This window comes from Sturnira hondurensis, unplaced genomic scaffold (assembly GCF_014824575.4).
Source record: "Sturnira hondurensis isolate 20B ecotype Veracruz unplaced genomic scaffold, ASM1482457v3 Scaffold0002638, whole genome shotgun sequence".
NCBI lineage: Eukaryota > Metazoa > Chordata > Mammalia > Chiroptera > Phyllostomidae > Sturnira > Sturnira hondurensis.
In genome coordinates, this window is record NW_028075269.1 from 7085142 (window position 1) to 7108738 (window position 23597).

The 23597-nt window shown below is 38.3% G+C and overlaps 1 non-coding gene across 1 annotated transcript; it reads right to left on the reverse strand.

Annotated features, from left to right (window-relative positions):
• Positions 1-23169: 23169 nt before the first annotated feature.
• On the reverse strand, positions 23170-23295 carry LOC118983236 (small nucleolar RNA SNORA33). The gene has a single exon (XR_005065671.1). It is a non-coding gene; the product is annotated as a small nucleolar RNA SNORA33 (small nucleolar RNA).
• Positions 23296-23597: the final 302 nt, after the last annotated feature.

The window sequence follows — 23597 nt, forward strand, 5'->3', positions numbered from 1 at the left end:
AAGTAGTAATATGTGGGAGAATCATGATAACATATTCCTAAACCATATTCATTCTAATAACAGCTGGATTTAAAAAATAAATATGCACAATAAACTAATTTCAATGATTAGCATTATCATGAAATTAATTTGATTACAAACAATTTGAAGTGATTGGTTATTCTTCTCCTAACTTCATATTCAGCAGGTTTAAGTATTGCCCTTCCCTGAATTTCTCTAAGCAAAGAAGCAGGGATTTATTTAAGAATCAGCCTGAAAATAAATAAAGATTTACATACTTGCCATGCCAATATTATATTTATCTGTACTATTTCACCATGGAATGCATGGGATGCAACTATATCAAGCAATTGGTTTAGTTCTCAATAGTTCTCAAAAAAGAAATTAAAAAAATGTAGTTGATGTAGTTTTTTTCTTTTTTGGCAAGACACCAAAATATCTTACTTTAGCTTTCAGAATGGCAATTAACTTACTCAGAGCTAATAGTTTGATACACTAACTTTTTTCCATAGCACCTGAAATGAGAGTGAACAAAACAGCACTTCTTTCTATAATTGCCTTGTAATTATTTTGTAAGCTTTAAGCATTTACCTTTCACCAGGTATAGAAGTAATTACATACTTCTACATACCTTGTATGTCCTTTAAATTCCATTTGTTTTGCTTCTTTTGTTATAATTTAATCTCAAAGTCTTTGATCAAAAAGAGGGAACAAAACAAAACAAAACAAAACATAATGATGGCCCAATACCATTTTCCCCCAGTCTATGAATCATTTTCTCTGCTCATCATTTTGTTTTTTTAAAGACTTTATGTATTTACTTTTAAAGAGAGGGGAAGGGAGGGAGAAAGAGAGGGAGAGAAACATCAATGTGTGTTTGACTCTCATGTGGCCACCACTGGAGACCTGACCCACAACCCAGTTATGCCCCAACTGGGAATCAAACTGGTAACCCTTTGGTTTTCAGCCCCCTCTCAATCCACTGAGCTACACTAGCCAGGGTTCTGCTCCTCATTTTAATGGTGTTTATTCCTTACTGGTTTTCTTTACCATTCATTTGTTTATGAGGTTAGTAACAACAGGATTAGAAGAATATTACCTTTATGGATTTGGCGGGGGGGAGGTATTCTGGCATACTCCAGATAAGTGTGTTTGAGTATAGATTTGTTTGACTGTAGGTGCTCTTGTTTAGCTCAGTGTAGACAATCTTGTCGCTTGGGTCATGACTAGCCTCTCACACTAGGTCCGGATACTGGGACACGCAATCTGTGCAGTCTCACAGAGCCCCGTGCTTGGTTCAATGCTCTGCTGTTGCTGAATTGAAAACCTTAATAATTTCTGAACATGGAGTCTACATTTTCATTTTGCAGTGGGCCTCCAAAATCATGTAGACAGTACACACACACACACACACACACACACACACTGTGTCAATCAGGTGTGTGGCAACATCATGTGGTCTCATAGACGTCTACGTGGAATTTTTGGAGTGGGGCTCAAAACAGTATTTGAAGAAAAATGGCCGGAAGTGTTCCAAATGCCATGAAAGCCATAGACCCAGAGATGCTGGATGCTTGATGAGGCCAAAGCCCAACAAGCGTGAAGAAAACCACACCATTTCTCATTGTGATGGTTAATTTTTTATGTGTCAACTTGACTGAGTCCTGGGGTACCTAGATATTGGGTCAGACATTACTCTGGATGTTTCTATGAGGGTATTTTTGGTTGAGATGAACATTTACATTGTAGACTGAGTAAAGAAAATTGCTCTTCCTAATGTAGGTGAGTCTTACTCAATCAGTGGAAGGCTGACCCTCCCCCAGATGAGGGAGCGCTCTTGCCTGCCGGCCTTCTAACTAGTACATTGGCTTTTTTTTTCTGCCTTTGGACTCAACTTGAAACACTAACTTTTCCAGGGTCTTCAGCTCACATCAAATGGGGCGATGTTGATGTTGAATCTGGTATTATTTCTGGGTGAGTAACATTACTTCAGTAGCCAGGTGTAATGCCACCCCTATCATTCATACGCTCGTGAATCAAAGCACTAATGAATATTGTCTTGTGTTGTGAGATTGTTACATAAGAACATGTAGAAAGTTGTATTTCTTGTGTCATGTAGAAAGGTGTATTTCCTGGAGCTTATGTGTAATGCTCAGAGATTTTCCTGAAATTCAAGAATTTGGGCTTATTGACAATTTCTGCTGTATACTGAGACCATATTTGGAAGGGGTAAAATTTATAGTCATTCATTTATTCATTTATTCACCCATCCACTCACAGAGTGTAATGGTATTGTGTTCCAACTTACACATTACATTGTAGCCAAGAGCATATTTTATTCAGGGCAGAGTTTAATATCTCCAAGACACTGCACTGGTTTCTTGCTCAAATGCATTGTCCCGTTCCAACTGGATCAGTTTCATAGCATGGGTCAAATAAGCCTCTAGCTATATAATAAAATGAGACATTTGAAATTTCTTTTTGAAAAAGCCTATGTCTGATATAGCAAAAACAATTTCTTGTATACCTCTGGGACTTGCAAAGAACCAAGTGCAGGCTATATTATTTCTTTATGGATGTATTTTGGTAATTTTGTAAATATAATTGCACTGTGAAACCTGTGTACCCAACATGATCCATCAGATCCAGTCAGAATTAAATTTTCCAATAGCAGAGCACACCAGTTGTGGCATTGAGGGAACAGTGAAGGAGGCAGATGTGAGCCAAAAAACGGGGGGCACACAGTTCTAGCACAGGTATTTGAGAGGAAGATACACATGCCTGAGAACATACTTGACAGATACAACAGTGAAGAATTGATGACCCAGGATGCCTAGTTTTGATGAGATGATGAACTGAGGGACCCATCATACATTTTTGTAAGTGAAATGCACTTTTTTTTAAAAAATGAAAAAAGAATCCTAGGGCTTTTTTTTTCTTAGAATCCTGTTGTTTTGAATCACAAGACTGGCTTGCCACCATTATAAACACCCAGCTGTAGTGTCATTCCACTTGATTGTCAAACCCCCAAGACATAGCTCCACATCCGAATATAGCTGCTCAGACCAAAGCCTTGGAAACTTCCCACAGGAACGATTCCCTCTGTTCTCTCCCTCGCTGGGTAATGTGACAGGTTTGTCCCTCACTACAACCACTATTATTTTTCAGTTCTCATTATTATACCTTTAATTCTATCTTACCCATTTATTTCCAGTCCTTTACAATTTCTCTTCCCAGTTGCAAACGATTATCTCCCTTTTATTATGATTTTCCCCTAATCATCTTCTATTATCTCTTATTTTAGTACTTGGCTTTCCTTCTTTGATGTCTTTTAGTTTGAACTTCAGGTAATTTGACCCTTTTTGTTAATTCTTTGACTTCTCATGGATCCATTATCTATTCTTCTCTTTTTCCATCTTTCATCTTTTTCTATATATTGAAATTCATACAATTGTACAGTTTGGCTGTAGCCGGCAGGGTGATGAGCTGTGGAGAGCTGTCAGAGGTGAACAAACAGGCTTTTATGATAAAAGGTCAAAGTAGAGCACACACGAAGTTAAAAAAAGAAGCATCTATTATAGGGTTTGGAGAATTGAATGTGCATGACATGATTCCTGAAAAAAAGGGAAAAAATACACTGAGTAGGTAATGACATCATGACAAGAGGAAAGCACCATTTATCTCATCAAAGCTTAGTGAACTTAAAAGCTAAAATCACATAAAGCAATTGTTTCAAAATAATTTGTGGGATAGTTAGCTCAGAGAATCAACATCTGAAGCCCATATGCACGCACCAGAAGGACCAGGTGTTGGAAATAGCACCTGGCCCAGGAGGCAGGAGATTTCACCACCTCTCTAACTTTTTTATTTTGACTTTTGGTTTTTTCCTCTACAAAATGAAATTAATAGACCTTATCGCAATAGTTTTAGACCCTGGACTCATACACTATAGCCACACTTAGAGATGGCAAAGTCTGGAAGAAGCTTTAAAGCTTTCTATTGATACAAAGTTTTAATTTAATTTTTTAAATTTATTGGTTTTTATACACAGAGAGGAAGGGAGAGTGAGAGAAACATAAATGTGTTGCTCCATCCATTTATGCATTCATTGGTTGATTCTTGTGTGTTCCCCAACCAGGGATCGAACCCACAACCTTAGTGTATTGGAATGGTGCTCCAACCAACTGAGCTACCCAGCCAAGGTCTCTTCATATATTCTTGAATAGATTTGAATGTAAATCTGGTTTTCTTTACTACTATCCTCAACTGCCTCAATAGTCATATATTTTTCAGAAGACTTTCCTACACTCATGCATCTAATAAAAATCATGGGGTATAAAATTGCAAATTATTTTGGAAAAAAGTAATTCCTAGCAGGAATCTTAATGCATACTTTTTTTGGCTCATTAATTCTACTTCCGTAAATATATACAAAGGAAAGAAAGCCCAAATACAGGGGGGAAATCAGAACACAAAGATGTTAACAAATACAGTGTTTCCTTAAAAGAAGAAAATTTTTGAGATGATGGCAATATAAAATAGTAAGAAAATGCTTAAATAAATTAACACCCATGCTTACCACTGCCATGAAGCATGTTTGAGAAGAGTTCTAACATAAAATATGGTTTATTACGTATTTAGGTAAAAAGTATGTTTTAACAATATATAAACAACATATCTTAACTGTGTTTAAAATGCTTAGAAAGAAAACAAATACAAAGATATTCATCAAAATATTGTAATTGCTTTGTTGATCTAGATGGGTTTAGGTACTTCTGTATTATTCTCTAAATTTTCTGTTACAAGACTGCTATTTTTTAATAGAAGGAATAGTAGCATAATCTTTTAATAAATCTGGGATAACTTATTAGGAAATTCCCTGATTTCCTTTAATGCTGCAGGATTATATTTCTGAAAATCAAATGCAGTGCCCTGAGGGATGTTTGAGATTTATAAATATGAAACCCAAACTAAACCAAACCAAATCAAATCCCCACCCCCAAAGTTTCCCTTCCCCTCTCTACAGGATTATACTTATTGCCCTGAATTTTATTTTTTCAGCATTTAATTACCTGTTGCATAATATAGGAAATAGTAAAGTAATTGGCTTTTATTTATCTGGAATTTTATTTACCTAAATATGTGTTTGCAGGTCTTGCATTTTCCTGTTACATGTCTCATGATATTTTGACACCTCCATTTCTTGGCCAGAGCAAATCATTTACTTGCTGAAGCACTTTGGTGGGCAGAGCGCTGTCCTTCTTAGACCTGTGGCCTGCTCAGGTTAAACAAGTCTGGATGCTTCCTGTTTGTAGATGTCCTTTCCGGAAAACCAAATCATTAGATGCAGTGACGTAGGAAAAAACAGTTGGAAGGTGAGGGAGGAAGGAGGAAAACCTGCATTACTGTTACCCCAAGTGACGTGGTAACACAGAAAAGGAAATTTCAGGGATATTTTTGGTTCTTATTTACTCCGATACTAACCAAAGTTGTGGTTACCTTGGCAACCCCTTAAGCTACTAAGCATCTAGGTAGCAATCAAAGTAGTTAACTTCACTCTCTTTTACTCTACCATGGAGTCAGGGAAAATTAATTCATGCTAAGGATAGATCACACTTCCCATGCCTTTCGTAGATGGGTTTAGACTAACCTAATTTCTTCTGTCACACCATTTTCTCAAGTCATTATTATTTTGTCTTTTAATTTTACTAAGTGGCGCAACTCAAAAGAAGCAACCCTATTCAAAAGATAGACTTTTATAAGAGCAAAGTAGAACATACACATTGAGATAATATAAGATGAATTTTAAGCTCTTCTCCAAAAATAAAAAAAACACCGGGTTCATTATATTTACAGCTTCCTGTGAGGCATTTCTTTATCACGTTACTTTCAGCTCCCTGACTTCTGGGAATGGGGAAAATCACTAGCTGGTAGAATCAGCAGTGTTTTCTCACCACCCTACGACAAGCTTGCACGCACTACGGAGTTGGGAGATGGCGGCAGAAGCACCGCGCCTCCGGAGCTAACAGGTACTCCTGTGTAGAGAGGAGGCGCTCTCACCTGTTGGGGAGAACCTGCTGCTCAAGGTCAGGACGAGCCGCATCAGCACCGCATGGGAGCTTACTGAGAAAAGCAGCGTGCACAGACCAGCTTTCACCCACGGCAAGTTGTCTCATATTCCCCAGATTTTCTGAGTCACAGTCTTCATTGTAACAAGGTCTCCAGATGACTTGAGATGCACAGCATGATTTGAGATACATCCTAACACCAGGTCTTGGCTCATGGCAAACGCTAAAAATCGATCATCCCTGCTCTCCTTCCATCGAATGAATAAGACTTTCCCCTCGCTTCAAAACAGATGGACTGTGTTTTCAAGGCTGCATCCAGAACCCAAGTGGCTAACTTTCAACTCTTCTTGTTATTGTGGATTTTTCACAGGGTTGATGCTCTGTTCTCCTTTGCAGTGGAACACTTGAATCTAACATCAATCCCAAAATGTGCTTAATTAGTAAAATTGTGTGCATCATTATCTAACTCAGAGTGCTTAGCTTTTTTAAGATTTTTATAAAACATCATATTCTAATCTAAACACTGAACATCTAAGACAGTATATTTATGCTAAAATTTACATTAAATATTTGAGAAGTAAATAAAAAAATAAGGAAATTTGGGGGTAAATTCCAAGTTTTTATGAAGTCTGGAATGTTTGTGGGCTTTGGATTTACATTTAAATCCCGTCTTTGATCCTCATTAGTACATTACTTGCTGCCATTTATAAAATATATGAATTAACTTATTCAGGGCCAGTGAGAAGATTTACATTTGCCCCTCTAATGTTATGCTTAACAATTGATCTTTATATGACAGGCATCTGAGTTGACCCACACAGAGATATACGAAAAGTCCTTTACCATTCATCACCTCTCATTATAAGAATTAGGGAAAAGTTTGAATTGTTGGATAAACAAAATAAATGAATGCAATAAGATGATTATTTTTAAATACACACAGTTATTTAAATAAATCATTAACCAAGTGTTCCCAAGAAGAGATCCTAGGGGATCAGCTTCAATGAAAACTGAAATTGCCTCTGTAATTAGCAATCATGAGCAAGCTTATCTCACCTTAGTGACTGCAGGGTCCTTTCTCACCTGCTCAAAGCTGGCGACAATCTATAACCTCCTCCTCCTACAACACACTGTGAGCAAGGGTGTCAGCCACCCCCAAATGTGAAAAAGACAAGCCTGCCTCAGAATTGTACTGACCCCAGAAAAATCTTTTTCTTCCTTTTAACACACTACCCAGAAAAGTTTCAAATGCAAACTTTCATCCAAGAAAAATTCTCTCACAAGGTAGTGAAGCCCAGATTGACACAGTTGCCAGCTAGAAAACCTGGCCATCACCTTCTTCATCAAGGAATGAAAAATATAATTATGTAGTGTAGATCCCTGAACATTTCTTTCCTTGGCAGAATCTCTGCGTTGAGCCACGTGATGCAGATTCTACGTCCCAGAACCCTGAGTCTTGTAAACTTGACCTAGCCATTGTCTGCCTGTTGTCTGGGGAGCGGCGACTCTCTCTTGCTCACTGCTGCATCTCAGTGCTGAGAAGAGGAGCTACCCTACACATCTACTGAATGAACAAATCTATTGTCTGTCTCTCCATGGGGAGAACAGGGCAGAGCTTCCTGGCTGGAATGATAGCCCCGTTTGGTGACAGATCTGCTGGGATGTAATTCCCCTCAGCCCTGAGGGCAGGGCGTGGGGCGGCAGGAGCTCTGGAGGCAATCAGCAGCCTCTTAGTGGCTTCTTCCTTTAGTTCAGTGGCTACACTAGAAAGGTATTATTATTTTGTCTGTGTGCCATGGCATGAAAAATGTTGCAAAGTTGTTCTTTAGGGTAAAGGTGATAAACACAAAATGACTGCAGGGAACTGGCCGATGATTTGAGTTCATCAGTCCTGGTGTAAGTACCAGCTAGTGATCGTTCGAGCCCTGGTTTAGAGAGCAAATAGAGTGCCCATCAAAGTATTCTGTCCAGCTGAAGTGATCACAGAAACTTAAACCCTGAGGGAATGAAGTACAAATGTACAATACAGAAAGTGAACACCTTCATGGAATTACTAATATATTTCTGTTCTAAGTTACACAAATATCAGCCTCTGAAATGTACAGGATTAGAATGCCTGTTGGTTTTATCCCCTGATCGTTTGCCCTTTTTGGTCCTCATCTTTTTGCTACACTCATTTTGCCTGTTTTATTCCCAATGACTTCTGATTCTAGCTGGCAGATGGCTATGCACACACTGACTTATGTAATAAGCGTTGCTGTGTGGCCTCATCATGTGTTTTTAGTTAATGACACCGCAACTCCTTCCCCCACACCTCTTTTATGGAAGTGCCTATAAAGTGCCAGACATTATACTAATCTCTAGCAGAAATAATTAATATGATATGCTGTGTGTCTTGAGAAGCTCACATTCTAGTAGAAGGAGACCATATGATAAACTTTAATTAAAATAATTGTAAACTTTTATAGAGCACTAATTGGGGACTAGGAATTATTCTAAGTAATTTTGCATTTATTATCTCATTTCATCCTCCTAAAATACATGTTTAGACACTATGTACCAATGTAAATTTCCTGTAATCTACCATAAGGATGCTGGGCCACTAAACAGTAAATTCCAAGATACTAGGCAGTCTTGATACATTTTCATGTAACTTTCTTACTATGTACACTCAGCTACCCTTCCACTCCCAGGCTCTCTATCATTCTAAACCTATAGGTACTTATATAGCCATGCCTGGGGTTTGGGTATGGCATGCTTCCATATATCAATGATGTCAGAAAATCTTAGGATATACTTGTGTGTGTGTGCATGTGCTTACATGCATATTTATCCACATAAACTAACTTATTGAGTGCTGTCATATACAAGAAGATCTGTGTAGGGTAGCTCTACTATGCACAGTTGTCCTTCAAAGTAAAAATAATAATCTCTTTTTCAAAACTGAAGGTAAGACCCTTGATCAGTGTGGCTCGGTTGGTTGGACAGTTGTCCTGCAAACTGCATGGTCTCGGGTTTGATTCCCAGTCAGGTCACATGCCTGAGCTGTGGGTTCCATACCTGGTTGGGGTGTGTGTGAGAGGCAACCAGTCAACCAGTCAATGTGTCTCTCTCACATCAATGTTTCTCTTCCTCTTTTTCTTCTTCCCTTCCCCGTCTTTATTTTTTTTATTTTTTTAAAGATTTTATTTATTTATGTATCTTTAGAGGGGAAGGAGAGAGGGAGAGAAACATCAATGTATGGTTGCCTTTTGTGCATCCCCTGCTGGGAGTTGGCCTGCAGGGAACCAGCCTGCAACCCAGGCATGTGCCCTGACTGGGAATCGAACCGCGATCCTCTGGTTCGCGGGCCCACGCTCAATCCACTGAGCTACACCAGCCAGGGCCTCCCTTCCCCATCTTTAAAAGTAAATTTAAAAAATCTAAAATAAAACAAATGACACTAAGAGGAGGTAGGCAATGTGCCCAAGGTTACACAGGTAATGAGTGCTAAAGATTAGATTTATACCCACACCTGACTCACATCAGATTGGGTTTTTACCCATTGCCTCTTACTTAAGGTAATTTAGTTCACCCCTTCCTCTGATGTTCATAACCTGTCTGTGATATTCCTGGCAAATGGTAGAAGGGCCCATGTCTTCAAAATGGAAATGGCAGGGTTCTTCTTGAGAAACCTTGGACTGCTCTGAGCTTTGAAAGTTAAAATACTGTCCAGTTGAAGTCTTCTTAAAAGCAAATCTTTCTTCCAGTGAAAGCAGTTCAAATTCTATCCTTTGAACCATAGAGAACTGGTCTACTTTTTCTTTTTTAGCAATCCTTGTTTTCTTCTCTGAACTTTGCTTGTTCCAGAGGAACTGCCTCTGGTTCTCCGTGGTGCCCTCAGAGTGTAGTTCTCAGCCCTTTCCCTCTTCCTGGCTGCACAGGCCCCAGGGTAATGCTGAGGGCGATGCACTTAGCTCACCCTTCTATTTACTTTCTCCTAGGGACACATGCTGCTCTGCCCCACGTTCTGTGCAGCCACTGCCCTGAGAGGGGACCATATTACCCCATCTCCCTGACAGTAGTGACCAGTAAAAATGTTTTTATATGACCACAACCTGGCCAAACAGAATTCTTCTCAGGGACTGATATAGGGGTATTGGATGAAATGACGCTTTCTCTTTCAGCCGGAACAGCCAAGCTGACACTTAGTGGTCATGCTCCCTGCCCAAGGCATCTGTTGAATAGGAGAGGGTGAGACCAACAAGCAGAAGGAAGCAGTGAGAGGCAGAGATCAAAGATTAAAAACAGAGCGTGAGATTGAGTGGCTCTGGGGCCATTCCATTATCGAAGTCAAAGTTCCAGGAGCTCTTTCTTCAGATTTGTAGGTTACCTGACAAACCAAAATTTTACCCTGCCAGCCAAAATTCTCCTTCTTTCATACGGAGTTTCTATTTTTAACAAAGGAAAGAGTCCTGATAGCTGCCCCCTGTGTTAAGGTGTAGAATTTGGAACTGAAAATACTGAAAAAGCAAGCGTGCCGCCTCTCTTTCTTCCATAGCTATCCCACAGTATGACCCCAGAATCTTCTGATTTTCTTAGCAGCCGTGTCGATACTACTGACTCACAATGAGATTGGTAACAAATAAAATGTCTACAAATTCCTCTTAATATACTAATGAGTTTCGATTCTTTTAGAGTCTGATTCTGTAATTGAACAAATTTGTTATTTCTTCAGTTTCGTATAATTGGCAACTTTGAAAAAACGTAATGTTCTTGTTTATAGCTTGGTGACCTTGGGCAAATTTTTCAATTTAAGTGACATAAACTTTGGAGAATATCTATCTCATTGATCATGTGAGGATGAAATTCATGTCCAGGGATCAGCACAAGCCTAGTATATAGTAGGTGCTAAAATGTGGTAGCTATCTTTACAAAGAAAGAGAGAAAGAAAGAAAGAAGACATTTGAAAAAAATAGAAAATTGTGTTGTCAAATTTAAAGTCTTTTAACTAGGATCTTTGATATAACTATTTAGGCACTTACGAATCTGTTTCTATGTGTGATTTTTCAGGCTATGTCATCTTGTGAAGTGTGACAAGTGCCTTGCTAAATCTAAATGAACGTAATCCACGAATCTAGAATCCATGTCCAAAGGAGAATACAGCCAGTCTGACCCAACTCCTTCTTTGTGGAGTCATCCTAGCTCCTGTTGATCTCTACTTCCAATTCTGAGTACTTGCCAACTCTGAGTTTCTTTTTGTTTTTCTCCTTCACTGGGCACAGTGTTCTTTACTGATGATACATGATAAGGTGTGGCTCCCTAAGCTCCTCCACTTCTGCAGGGGCTGGGGCCGGAAGAGCCTCAGTGTGTTGAGGAACTGAGTTGGGGAAGGGCTTTCCAGTAGCTCAAGGCTCAGGATTCTTCCCCATGCTTCCCTTGAGGCTGGTGGTCCACAGGTTCGTTACTCCTTGGAGACCATTTGTACCATAAGGCCTGCCATCCCGTTGCTATAGCCAAAATAATTATCACACCAGGAAATGAGATGAACAAAGTAGTCATAGAGGGCAATGCGAGCCACAGCATCAAAAGTAAGAGTGTTATTATTAAAGTCATAGGAGACCACTTTTTCCATAGTAGAGCTCAGGATGCCCTATAGGGGGCCCTTTGATGACTACTTCACCACCTTCTTAATGTCCCCATATTTGGTAGCTTTCTCCAGACTGAACATCAGATCCATAACTGACACAGTGGGGCTGGGACACCCTGCCAGCGAGTGCAGGGTGACCTTGCTCACAGCCTCAGTAGCACCAGTAGGATGACATTTTGACTATCTCCAGGCCCATCATGCCACAGTTCCCCACAAGGACCACCATGGGCTTCTGTGTGGCTTTGATGGCATGAATGTGGACTTGAGTTTCTTCCTCCATAATGCCCAGGTTGGCGTGAATAACCTTGGCCAGAGAAGCAAAGCAGTTGATGGTGGAGGAGGCATCACTGACAATCTTGAGGGTATTGTCAAACCTCTCCTGGTTTATGTCCAAACATTGGGGCATCAGCAGAAAGGGAAGAGGTGATGAAGACCCTTCTAGCTCTATTCTTCAAGTGAGCCCTCACTGTGTCCAAAATAGTGAAAACACCAGTGGGTTTTATAAAATGTTTAGCATAGCATCACCCCATTTGATGTGAGCAAGAGCTTGCTCCTGGAAGATGGAGATGGGCCTTCCACGGACAACAAGCTTCCTATTCTCAGCTTTGGCTGTGTCATAACCTGCCATGGGGAGACTCATACTGAAACATGTTGTAGATCATGTCATTGAGGTCAGTGAACAAGTCAGCGATGACGACAGTATCCTCTTTGCCAGAGTTAAAGGTAACCCTGGTAACCAGGTGCCCAATATGGTCAAATCCCTATACTCTTTCTGTACTCTGAACTTCACTGTGGTGCCTTGTGGGTGTGGCTGCCACACCACAGGAACGAAGCTGTGTGTGGGACAGGGAGGAGCAGAGAGCTTCATTTCTGTAATGATTGTTAAATTGTCTTTAACATTCACTTCAGGCCTAGAAGTCTAAAGTGTTTACATAGCTAAGTACTGGGCTTTTTAAAAATAAAAACTACCACAGTTTCTCTGTGGCCTTGTGGCACCAAGCCCATTTCTCTGTGATGGTAAAGACAACACAGTAATTTCAAGAGCCAAGTTTTCAGTAGTCTGAAATACAGCCTCATTGAACTCAACAGGTGCTTTTCTGTAATTCATTCAACTACCCATGATGGAAGTTCCTCTTGCTGCTAATGTTCATCATGCTTTTTTTTAAAGTCTGAAGATCATTCTCAACACTTATATATATATATATATATATATATATATATATATATATATACACACACACACACACACACACACATGTGCATATACATATGTGAATATAGATATAATTTTATATATTGATAACATATAGCATTTAGTGTCCAAATCTAAAGTTCACTTTATTATCTGTGGGGGCGACTTTCCTCGCAAGTCCCCCCAGTGCCACAGATGAAAGTGAATATGACGGAGACATGATGTGATCTGCTTGGGGAAGAGAAGTGAGCAGTGGCCAGTTTCACAGGGGAAAAAGGCCAACAGTGGCCAGTTTCTCCAAGGAGAAAAAAGCCTCGAACCCCCTCCTCCATAGCCTTTTATTGGGTTGGATACACAGGAATACAGGGTGGCAAGGATCAAACAGTAGATGACATTTCAAAGATATCTGAGGGCTTAGTCTGAGTCAGTGTCTGTCAGGAAGAGAGTTGCAGAAATTTTGGGAGACGTACTCATTTCCTCTCGGACCCTGATCATATGAATGAAAGCACTCTTAGCAAAGCAGGCTTCACAGGTTTATCAGGAAGTCTTTGTGATGCCAGATTTTTCCCCAGGACACACTCTAGCAAGGCAAGGAGCTGCACCTCTCCCCAACAGGTATTCAGGCTTAAGGGGATTAGAGCCAGGAAGCACCTCTCCCAGAGAACATGGGGACTCAGACTATGTCAAAGTAGGGGGGCGGCGCAAGAGTCCATTGCTCCCTCTTTGTTGTAGCCTCCTCAGTCCTTCCATGAAGGCCTCCCCAGTGATTCAGTCTGGCTTAGGTTGCCCCCCACTGTGAGGGGTCTTACCCATCATTGACTTCTGACCAACCTTTGGGGACTGGGAGAGGAAACTGAGGCAGCGTGTGCTACCAGAGACAGGCTTTGTCTCCTGCGGCTGGCACTCCAAAGGTTGTCCTTCACAGTTAGCCACAAAGGGTCGAGATACAATTCCTAAAACTAGGCAGAGTGGTCTGCAGCAATTATCCATGCTCTGAAAATTGGTGTATATACAACTGGGATTATAAATGTTATTTTCTGCTCGCTCCCTATTTATTTCATGAGTAAATCACTGGGCACTGCCTACATTTTGTTCGCATATCAGACCTACAGTCTTCTGTCATAGCAGCCAGTTTCACAGGTTTATCTGTGTATTTTTTTTCTTTCTCTTCCACATCCAGTTTAATCATTTGATTGTTCCACATAGCATTTAGACAAATATATTCTTTCCTGCTCTTATTAAGTAACACTAATTTAGCTTGTTGAGGCTTTAACTTACAGATATCTACATTCATGCAAAGTAAAATGATAAAATTATTATAATGAATCCCTTTTCAATAATAGTTCTACTTTATTAGTGCCCCTTATGAACTACTGTTTTAAGAATTTGTCACATTTTTCATAACTGAATCAATAAATGTTTGCCTTATGTAACTTTAGCTCAACAAGCCTAATTAAGTTGGAGTTGAAGGGAGACGGTGCCAATCAGGGTGCCTCAGACATCTCAATAAGAAGCACTTGATTGTATAGGACACTTTTTTTTAAAAATCAGGTTAAACAAATATAAGAGGGGTAATTGGGGAAAAATAAAATTGCAACCCAATAAAGCCACTTATTAAAGTTATCATAGGGAAATATCATGATGACTTTCTCTTGCACATTAGACTGTGTGGCGGTTTTGCTTTGTTTTTCTTTTTTCCCCTTATCTGTTCAGAAGGCCTAAAGTTCAGGATAATGGCAATTATTCCTCATTATCATATGCTTTGTTTCTTGTGACCTTTTTCACCTCTCTGGTCTCTTCTCTACTACCCCCACCCTGCCCCTCCCAGTTACAGGTGGGCACAGGTATAATGGCACTCACTGCCATCTCTTGGAAATTTGGAATATGTCTTCTTTTCTTTTAAGTTTTGATACAGTTCAACTGAAGTGTCAAGTACAAAACACAAAGTATCAGTATATAGGTCTTGTCTATAAGTTGATTAGAAAGGAAAGAAGAAAAAGAGGGAAGGGCCCTGGCTGGTGTGGCTCGGTGGGCTGAGTATCAGCCTGCAAAGTGAAAGTAACTGGTTCGCTTCCCAGTCAAGGCACATGCCTGGGGTGTGGGCTGGGCCCCTAGCTGGGGGCACATGAGAGGCAAATATTGATGTTTCTCTCATACATTGATGTTTCTCTCCCTTTCTTTCTCCCTTCCCCTCTCTCTAAAAAATAAATAAAATCTTTTAAAAAGAGAGAGAAAATATGTTATCTGGGCATACTTCTCCCCTTCTAAAAATCCGGATCTAGTTTTTTGAGTAACAATGAATGAAGAGTCAACACTAGGGAAGAAGGTACTTCATTTTTACCTCCCTTTCTTGTTTAACATCCTTCACTGAATTCAGGTTGAATTCTTTTATTCTTACCTTCGTCAGTAAACAGGCTTTGGTTCCATTTTCTGTTTCCAGCACCCTGATTTCCTCTTGAGAAATTACAACTTTTTCATTCTATGGGATTCAGATAGACATTAACATAGGAATGGCTTCTCTCCAGACCTAGAGACTGGTGGAGGCATGAACCCTTGATCCAGGTTGTTTCATTCAGACCTTCTGATATATTGGAAGCTTGTGGTCAAAAGAACTGAAAGGAAGCCTTCTTTGTCATGCAGTTGCTGAGAGAATATAATGCAAGGTTGGAGCCCTTGACATCCATTTCACCAGGGAAAGGAAGTACACAATAAAAACAAAGCCCCCACACATCACAGCATGGCCAAAAGATGAAAAGAGCAGGTCTTAGTCTTGGTAACACCTTCGGAGCACCTGGATTCAGCTGCTCCTGAAGACATCTATCAATAAGAATTTTGGGGTTCATAATAAAGTCCTATTTTTTGTTTAAACTATAGAGTGAGAAACTTTGCTATTTCTTACAAATTCCAGTTACATTATGTTTCTCCAAAATCAACACTCTTCATTTTTCTGAGCACTGAAAAGCATATTATTTATCTGCTATTTGTATTCATTTCCACTTGGTAAAGAAAGCATACTTTTAGATCTGCTTGTCTCCATTGCCTTTTCTCATTAGCCTCATTTTCACATCACACTAATTGAAAAAAAACTACTGCTATGTTCCTTGTCTCCTGAAAAGTGGTTGGCACAACAATAAACAGTCTTCTCCATTCCTTATTTCCTCTATTGGAACTTTGGGCTCACATAGCCCTTAGCATGTTACGTACCTCCTCCACGGTATCTGCTTTGACCCAACTTACATACCCTTTCTTAACTATATATGAAATCTAGTCATTTTACTCTAACCTTAAACTTAACGTAAAGACAAAGGCCTTGATAATTGAGAAGGAAATTAAAATTGATGTACTTAGTGTGAGCGAGAGAGACTTTAGAAATTCAGAGTCTTAAACAGTAAAAGTTGGCTTCTTTACTTGCTAAGACCTTAGCATCAGTATTTAGAATTTATAGCTCATTCAAAATTAAATATTGGCATACTAAAAGTATTACTGCTTATTCATGTGTTTCTTAAAATTTAAATATTAATTATTTATCCAGTTGGTTAATTATTTTTAAAAGCACAAATAAGTATTTTAAAAACTTTTACTATTTCCCTTTTTAGAGACAGAGTATTAGGATTCTTGTACTAATACCTCCTTTGAGACATAACCCCCTTTCTCCTCTTCTTCGTCCTTCTCCCCTCCCCCATCCTTCTCCCCTCCCCTCCTTCTCCCCTCCCCCATCCTTCTTCCCTCCCCCATCCTTATCCCCTCCCCCTCCTTCTCCCCTCCCCCTCCTTCTCCCCTCTCCCCTTCTCCCCTCTTCATCTCCCTCCTCTTCCACTTCTGTTTCTCCATCTGGTGAGAGAAGAGCTTTCTTCCAAAGAGCCATCCTTACATTTGTGTTGAAACACATTCCTTTTAAAAACTGGGGGTGAAACAGCAGTTTTTTCCTATTCATTTATTTGAATTTTTTAAAAATTTGGATTCTCCATGAGCTGTTATCATATAAAAACAGCCTAGACCCTTGAGATGTTCTGGAACGAAGATAATTGGTACACATTGTGATCGTTAATAGAGAATTGGTGTACAACACTGGCTCTTTACAATGCAGTGCTGATAACCATAATTGGGGACACGGAATAAAGCACACTTCAGAGACATACTATTTCTATGGGTCTCCTTGGGAAGAGGCAAGCCGCATCAAGAACTGACATTGATATTAAAATATCAAATTACCAAATGATAACCTTCAGGGAAATGTGTTCAACTATTTAAATTACATTTTACACATTTTCCTCCCGGTGAGAATATATCATTTTTAATATTCTGGGGCCATTCGTAAAGTTGGTTAAAAGCACAAAAAGATATTAAGAATAACACATTTTAAAAGGATAAATAACCTTCGCATTATATTAAATTATGATAGCAAAACAATTTCAGAAAGATAATAGAGGAGAAATATCAGTTGAGATGAATGAGGTGGAAAATGCAGTATCGCTGCCGCCAAGGCTCTTTTTCACATTGTAAGAAACACAGTCCCTCGGGGGAAGAATGAGTTCAGGTGGGAATCCAGAGGAAAGAGAAACACCAGAATATACTGGTTTTCTTCATCCCCTCTTGTAAACGTCAACCATCAGGAGAGACACCGTGATGAGCAGCACTGACGCCTTGTCAGGACTGAAGAAATGGTGCCCCTGCCAATGGCAGTATTGGCTGCTCCCCACCTGCAAATGTGGATCCTCTTCAGAAATTTCCTTAGGCTGGGGAGGGCTGCTTCATGGTGTGGACAGTCTGTGCCCAATGACTGGCTGAATTTTGAAGCTAGAGGCCCAGACTCCATGAGGCAAAGTGGGAAACACTGGAATTCTTTCCCAGCTTCCCCATGAGGGTGGCTGAAATATTTGTTGGGAAGGAATCAACTTCTCTCTCTTCCCAATTCTGCACACAACTCTTGCCCTTTCTCTTCTTTGCTTGCATTTTTACCCAGAACATTTTTCTTCCTCCTTGCTAAGAATAACACATATTCACATAGGCACACATAGACATACATACATATGTGTGTATGTGTTTGTATGGAATCTTCAGATTCAGGTTCAAATTAACTTTTTGTCTTAAAGTAGATAGCCTCTTTAAATTGACTTTATATATTCCTGTTTTGATTTGGAAATAAAAACTTCTATTTTCAAAATCTTAGGATATACCTCAGTTTTTTTTTTTAGTTACATAAGCACTCGGTCATTTCCAAAATCTTCAGACAATTAGGTTCAGTTATTTTTCTGTACTATATACAATGCTTCAATGAGCTTATACCTATAAGGCAAATACTTTTTGTATTGTCTAACTGAGGTTATACCCCAGAGTAGACCAAAGAAATGCTTATAAGATATGAATAAAGACTTTCTAAGATAGATTTTTTCAAATCACAGTAGTGTGGTAATGGATCTTTAATTTTTAAAACTATTCTGTTTTCTCAGATTTTTTAATTTATTATGAAAATTCATGTACCAGTAAAAACATTACCAACCTAGAAAGTGAATATGGCTAGCTGGTCTTGGTTTCCTTTAATCTCTCAGGAAATAACAAAATATTCAACCTTCTGAGACAACTTAAATTTATGTTTCTGTAGTCTGTGCTGACACTGCTAAGAATGAATCATTAAATGTGAAAGGAAGGTAAAAGGAAAAATGTTTAATCAACTGCTCTTTCCTGGTGCTACATTTAGAAAAGCTATTTTTTTTTGATATACAGAATACATTTCAATGGCTAGGATATAATAGAATCAAAAAAGATATTTGTCAATAGTTGGGTTTATAAATGCATTTGCATGCTTATAGAATGAAAGTTTGGCAACTGTAATGGAATATAGAAAATGTGGGGATGAGAGTTTATTTTTTGATATAAGGAGAGATTTCTTGTAAAGTGAAATAATGGCGCTCATTAGATACCTCAACAAGAGGAACTGCATTCCACATGGAAGGAAGAAACTACTTCATCCCCTTCTGTAAATTTCTAGGCTGCAGTTTCATCACATGATAATCTTAACTACATAGAATTCAACTAAAAGGGGCATTAGATTAATCAGATTTTGTTCCTAGGGTTTTGCTCCAGGGCAAAATAAAGGGCCCAAGGGTCAGCCAATTAAATAATATATATATGGTTTATATTCTTGATTAATAGTTTAATTCTAAGGTTTAGGTACATACTACTTTAATAGTCATGTATTTTATACTAGACAATGAGGAATGACAGACACATGGGACAACTTATTTTTTTGAAGAAATATTTTTGAGTGCCTAGATAGGCCACCTGTTGGGATAAACACTTGGATTAAATGGTAAACTAAAATGCCTATTGTCTCAGTCCTCATGGAGTTAGACTCTAGTGGGTGATGTAGATGTGAAAAAATATTTTTGTTTTTAAAAATTAGTAAATTGAAACTCAGCTAGGCAGTATTTGGGAAGTTAAAGAATGCTTTTAAAAGTGTGTAATAGAGCCATTTGACCTAATTATGAAGATAAGAAAAAGCTTTCCCAATGAAGGAGTGGGTGGTCAGTGAGTTGAAGAATGACAAAATTATTAGTTTAAGAATAAAGGAGAGACTTTCTGCAGAGCTGAACTTTAAAAAATATTCTTTGATATTGCTTTCTATATGAAAAATACATCTGACCAGAAGCATAGTAACTTCTATGGTGATAAAAATACACCTATCCGAAGAGTTTTATTCCATCATTCTTTCAACAAATAATTATTGTATAGAAAAGATTGTGGAAAGAAAGTGATAAACAAGAAAGACAAAGTTACTTTATCCCATGGAGCTTAATTTCTGGTAACCCAAAACAAGTTAACTTGTTAATAAATAATTTCATATATTAATAAATGGTGTACATAAAATAAACTTAGCCAAAGAGCTAGAGAGTGAATGTGATAGCAGTGGATTTTTGTATGTATGTATGTATGTATGTATGTATATGTGCTTGAATGTGTGTGCAATAATTTTAGATATACTGGCCAAGATATGTAGAAATAACTGACATCAAAGAAGAGACCTGAAAACTGAGAAAAATGTATGAGGAAATATCAGTTTAAAGAGGATCACATGGAGGCTGAACGGGGATGGACAATAATCGCAGGGCTCTATATCAGACTCTTCATTCTGAGAAAATGGGGTGCTTGGAATATGGTGAAGGTAGGAAGGAACGCTAGATGATGAGGATCTTGGGAGCCACACAAGAGTGCTTGGAAGGTTTTAAGCAAGAGAAAAAAAATAGTAGCCAGCACTTCCTCTACCAGCATTTTGTCCGGGAACTGAAGGTAACATCAATGATGGTGACAGTGAGAGGAACGGAAAGAAGTGGTGAGATTCAGGATCTGTTGAGGATAGTTACTGCTGATGGACTGGACTTTGGACGGGGAGGGAAGGAGAGGAATCCAGCAGGGGTCCGGATTTTTAGTTTGGCCAGCTGGGTTAATCCTGGTGCCATTTACCAAGAAAGCATCATATTTCTTTAAATCTTAAAATGCTTCTCACCTTAACCCTTGCTCATCTATCCATCCATTCTTTTATTTCATCATTGAGTGCTTACTGTGTGCCTGGTGAGAAGCACAATCCTATGGGAACACAAAGACAAAAAAAAAAAAACCAACTTACATTCTCGATAACAACAGGTGGACTGGAAAACTAACAAATAGTCCTACAGACCGATGAGTTGGGTGAAGGAACTAAAGCAGCCCCTGTGGTAGAGATCGAATCATGGTACGTAAGTTAACTAGGGTGGTGTGGGGTGAGGGGCGGTCCGTGAGATATAAGCCAACAGCTATAGAACGCAAAGGAGTCAGGCCAACTAGGAAAGGTTTTTAAATCTTTTAATTCATAATTTAAAAAGTTATTATCTACCAAATGAGATTTATGACTCTAGTAAGACTAGTTCCTCTTACTGAATATCCTTGAAAACAAATTCATGACCATGATTTTTTTCCACTTTAGATCATTAACATCTTTTGATCTTTTTTCAAAGTAATATTCATATTCTCACTGATTAAAAAGATAACAGAAATACTACATTAAATTACATTATAGAAATACAAAATATATAGTGTGACATTTCCTATTATTTCATTATTCCTTCTCTGAAACATAGATTGTCAGCAGTTTTTTAATACTATTCCATATTGTATTTGCTGTATTTTAACATAATAATGCAATGTTCCATGTATTTCTTTAGAGCTTGTGGGTTTTTGCTTTTATTTGTTTTTATTTTTTTACCTTATGATATCTTGAATAGCTTTCTTTGAAAACACACGTGGAATGTTTTATTGTTTTTAATAGCCACACAACCCATTGGTGTATCTTCCACTGGTATTTAATGGTTTCTCTCTTTAAGAGTACCAAGATTTTTTCCATTTTCACCATTATTATAGATGATGAATGAAAAGATCTTAGCAAGGATGGGGTATTTCTAAAGAACATAGCAGAAATATTAGGTGGAGTGAGTATGCATATTTTAAATATAAGAGGTATATCTATATTGCATTCCAAAAGTTTATACCATTCTCATTCACTTATGTGAACAGAGCCCAAGAGTACCCATTTACAGTTTTCTTTGATAAGATTGCATATCAGTATATGATTTTTATGTTCATTTCTTAGAAGATAACCAATGCATTTCATGTTGATGTTATTTCCATTTTAACAAATGGATTCCTCATTTCTAACTTCACTTATGAACAGTAATGCTTTAATGACCATTCACATCACCATCCTACATTTCTTTCTGAATTTGATGTGTTTTATTATCCAAACATGCCTCATATATGCAAAGCCCCAAACCAAAACAGCTTCAAAATTTAAAGGAGGTATTAACATTCTCAACACTAAACACAATTTGGAAGTTGAGAAAAACTTAATATGAGGCTGGCTAGTATTTGTTCAAGAAAAAGAAAGAGCAGTAAGGGTAGATGTTGTGATCCTCGGCCAGTGACAGGGCCCTGCAGTGGTTCCCATCTGAAGCCATAGCCCAGAGATGCCCAAAAGCAGAAGCAGCAGGAAAAACGGTTTGTGAGTATTGGGTAGCACTTATATCTGAGTGGCATTTATTGAAGATTTCTTGAGGTTTCCCTTTACACATGCAATGTGTTTTTTTCCTTTGTGAGTGTTCTGCAAATACTTAGAAGAATATATCTGTGTGTTTCAGGTTCCCTCTCTTCAGTCTACTTCCACAGTCATATTATTCTTATCCTTTAGGCTTTTTATCTTAAACTGGGCAATGTTCTCCCATAAAGAAGAAAGCAATCCACAAGTGACACATAGCATTTTTCAGGAGTGTTGAGATCAGTATCAAACACTGGGAACTTCTGTTAAAGTTTGATTTGGGGAAAGCACCACTGATATATGTGTGTGCGTGTGTGTGTGTGTGTGTGTGTGTGTGTGCCTAATACCCTCGAGTAATTTCTATATATCACACATGGACAATGGCTCCCTATGTGTCCATTCCTGTTGCGTTTTTGTCAGATATTTTGTAGTTGTATCTCAAACATTTTTATTGCTCTATGTCTTTTAGTACTTTTTTCCCCCCTCTTAGGTCTTTACTTTCGATGTAGCATGAATTTATAATGATCTTCATCTCCCCTTTGCCTTACATTCTAAATTATCTATCAAATTTTTATTTGCACATTATTATTCTTTAATGTACATTTAGCAATCCATTCATTTTTGACATTTTATTCTCTTATAGATCTCCTGTGTAAATAGGAAAGCAAGATATAGTTTATTTTAGTCTGCTTCAAGAGATTATGCTTTGTCATGGTGAAAGTCACTGTTTCTATTTACTCTTAGCTGCTTATTTATGTTCTCCTATTTTGTTTTGTACCTTTTGTTTTACAGTATTTTAATTTCCTTTTTTAATTTTTTAATTTAAAAAGAATAGTCTTCAGGGGTTGGTGCAGTAAAACCTGTTTTTAATTGTGCAGGTGACAACCCCTCTGTTTACCTAACAGATTGTTGCAATTACATGAACCTAATTTCAAGTTATGAACAAAATAGTATCTTTTGGCCTTTCAATAAACAAAGATAGGGAATTTTGTGCTTACATCTTTAGAATTATGCAGTAGATTAATTTTTCATTCAAATACAAATTACTACCATTTTGTAATGATCATTGAAATTGTTATGCCTTTTCCCCTATGTCAGCTTATTCATTGATCACTGACAGCCCTGACCAATCCGGGTTTAAGTTCATTATTTCAATTATTTTCAGGTGCCTGAGTAATAGATTTAGAAAAAGAGCTTAGATGATATACATTTTTTTTCATGTAGCCATTTTCAGGGACCTTAATGACTTTAATGTCTGTAAGGCTCCTAACATGACTTCACTATTGCCAGCTCTCTCAATTTCTGCAGAAACACATTCAGGTGAGCAGACTTAAGATGATATACATTTTGAGAATTTTATATGAAATATTTTTTCTCTTACCTTCATGTATGAATAATTATAGAATGGCATACAATTTTGGATATAATAAAATTTTCCCTCAGAGCTACTCAGATACTTTTTTTTTGGATGGTGCTAAGCACAAGAGCACATGGGAAAGATCTCTGTGTCCTAAGTCCTCTCATTTTCCCCAATGGCCAATGCTGAAACACTGGGAAAACAAAATTAACCACAGCAGTGTTGAATTATAGCTCTTAGAATAAAATAAATATTCCTGTGTCCAAGCTGATATAAGTACATAATTG